Here is a 3,062-nt window from a genome sequence, read left to right on the forward strand (position 1 = left end):
CTCTCTCTCTCTCTCTCTCTCTCTCTCTCTCTCTCTCTCTCTGGCGAGGGAGAGTCGCAATGTTCGTGTCTCCGTGGATAGCGGCGGCCCATTACTGCGCGAATACCGGCGATAAAACCTCGATAGAGCAATATTGTTCCGGTAGTTTAGCCGGCTCGGGACGACGAACGCTTCGGCGTTATACGCCGTTGTTGCAACGGGACGGTGACGATCGGCTCGTGGAGCTGCGTCGAAACTCGTTCGTCTCCGCCGAGGTGGATCATCTCGCCATGTTCCCAATGATAAGGAGAAAGTGCACGATTCCCGAGACACCGGGAAACCGTCAGGAGAATTGACGCGCGATGTATGCCGAACGGATTAAAGTCGGCAGGGCACGACGCGCGCGCCCGTTCGCTCGCGTGCTCGCGAGAAGCTGGTGAATAATCGAGCGCGGAATCCCCGACTTAGAAAGACGATCGTTCTCCTCCTCGGCGCGAACGATATCCCTGCGCGATAGCGACTCAATCCCGATCATGATCGGGTTTTGTCTATTTCCGCGGCGATTTCCATGCAAATCGGCTTAGAAGCCCCGCTCACTCCGCGGCTTCGATCGACGGAGGATCACGTCGATTCGGCGTCTCTTTCGCCTTTGTCGTGTCCCCTGATGGAACGTGCGCGAGCATCTTATCGCGACGGTTTCTCGTCATCTCCGCCGGCTGCGTCGGAAATACAAATTCATTTTCAACGTTTGCTCACCCCACGCTTCGACCTGCTTCAGGACATTCATGAAAGGAGCTTACATCGTAAGAAGTATTTATCGGCCAAGTATTACTCCGAAATATTCTCGCCAGTATGCCAAGATCCTTGACTCCGTAAGCATGTTCGTAAATTTACATGAACACAAAATAATAAAAACAGAAAGAGAATTTTCTATTAAAAATTACTATAAAATTTTTTATATGAAGAGTACGTTGACATTTTGCAGCAATTGACTATTTCTTTATTTCGTATATATTATTTATATTTTAGAAACTGAAATGTGTATTATTAAAAAATTTGCTATGTTCCTCAAGCAAAATAGACTTTTTTGATATTATTAGAAACATAAAATTGAAAAAAATGTATACAACAAACTTACATTTTCTTCATGTATATTAAGAGAAAAAATATATACAAAATAGAAAACGGAAGGTTGGAAAAAAATTCCACTAGTCAAAATAAATGAGGCTTTCGCTGAGCACAGCCGTTATTACCATATGACATGACTACTTCCTAGTGAATTTATTTCCTGTTCGTGAAATTAACGACTCCTTGGACTGGCGAGCTAGTCCAAGATCATAGATCGGCTTATCCATTATCCATTATCCACGTCCGAGACTAAAGGATCAGAGAAATCGTTTCCTACTCCGTAATTTCCTGGCGACCGCGCTATTAGAGGATCGTCGTTCGAAATGACACAAGGCGATCGCGTGCTCTATCTAATTTACATAGATAGCCGAGACATACCGCGCAATGAATGCCCGTCGTCGTACATCGTCGTGTGTCATCGATGTCGTCTTCGTCGTCGTCGTAGGAGTCTTCTCGCGTCCAGTAAAACGACACGGTGTCGTTTCGTCGCGCGGGCTCGTGCTTATCGCAGATAAATTGCGGGAATTAATTGGTAACGGTCGAGGTATCGTTAATTGCTCGTCGGAGTAGAAAGGAGAAAGAGGAGAAGAGAGGGAGAGAGAGGGAGGAAAGGAGGCAGGGAAAGAGAGATTTGCCTCCTAGCAAGAAGGATCAACGGGATTCCCTTGACATCGGACCCTTCCGGGTATTTTTGTCGGTGTGTTTACGAGCGTGTGCAGAGGCGGGCAGGAAGTCACCCGACTCGACACTCGGCAAGATTTTTAGATCGCCGAGCGCGCGCGCGCGTTCGGACATGCTCGACTTCCGTCATGAATACCGTAGCGCCGTTAACCGCCGACACGATGACTGCCGCGGCTTCTATTCACTTTAATGCACGGAATGATTCACGACTCACTCGCGCGGCCCGCGCGGTCGTAAATCCGTGGATCTCTGTGTAGAGAGAGAGAGAGAAAGAGAGAGAAAGAGAGAGAAAGAGAGAGAGAGAGAGAGAGAGAGAGAGAGAGAGAGAAAGAGAGAGTAGAGAAAAATAAAAAGGGAGAGGGTGATCTATGTAATAATTAATAGCGTAATATACATAGTGTTGCCTCTCGAGTTGCGAGATGGCGTGTCTCCAGTTCTGAAAACACGGAGAGAAAATAAAAAAGGGAAAGTTGTCGCAAGCGAGGTAACATTTAATGTTACAGCCGTGTATCATCGACGCACGGAAAAGGGCTTGAACAGACGAGCCATTTTGTGGTGCCACAAAGAAGCTACATACCTGTACAGACGAGTTACTTTTATAGTAACAGAGAAGCGCTACTAGACCTGTATAGACGGATTTACTTTATGGCACTACAGAGAAGCGCTTCGGAGTGATATATATTTAAGGAATAGTCGGGCGTCGCGTGTATGTAAAAGTCTGTGGCGCCACATAGTGGGCTCGTCTTTTCGAGCCCTAAAGCTCCGTTTCACTCCGTTTGAAGCACGGCGCTGTAACGAGACGCCGGATTATCGACGAGATCAATGCCGCTTCGCGGCGACACGCGCGCCACCGAACAACGACGAATCGACTGCGATGGCGCGCGAGCCGGACATTTTTCTTTGCGGCCGTGTCACTGTCCGCGGCCTCTATTATTTATACATACACGGTCTGGACCAGGATTCGGGGTTCGGAAAGTTGGCCGTCGGACGGAGATTAAAACGTCCGAGTTTGACGGGAAACTGGCAGCGCGTTTGTAAACGATTTTCGCCGAGCGATAACGTGCCGAGCGCACGGCGGCGCGTTCAAAATTTTTATCGCGGTGCAGCGAGCCATTCTGAAATTTTGATTACTCGCCCCCTTTTACGGATTCGCCGGTGTCGGCTTTATCGAGATAAACTCGATCGGGAAATATGTCGGACGACATACGTGACTCGATGGAACGATCGGCTTTCTCTCTCTCTCTCTCTCTCTCTCTCTCTCTCTCTCTCTCTCT

At 48.2% G+C, this 3,062-nt stretch overlaps 1 protein-coding gene across 3 annotated transcripts in view; it reads left to right on the top strand.

Annotated features, from left to right (window-relative positions):
- The window catches only part of LOC116848033 (CCR4-NOT transcription complex subunit 6-like), a 688,139-nt gene that overhangs the window by 276,839 nt on the left and 408,238 nt on the right, over nucleotides 1-3,062 (top strand). The window lies entirely within an intron of this gene.

Source organism: Odontomachus brunneus, unplaced genomic scaffold, assembly GCF_010583005.1.
Source record: "Odontomachus brunneus isolate Ranch 3 - 2012 unplaced genomic scaffold, Obru_v1 Obru_scaffold_087, whole genome shotgun sequence".
NCBI lineage: Eukaryota > Metazoa > Arthropoda > Insecta > Hymenoptera > Formicidae > Odontomachus > Odontomachus brunneus.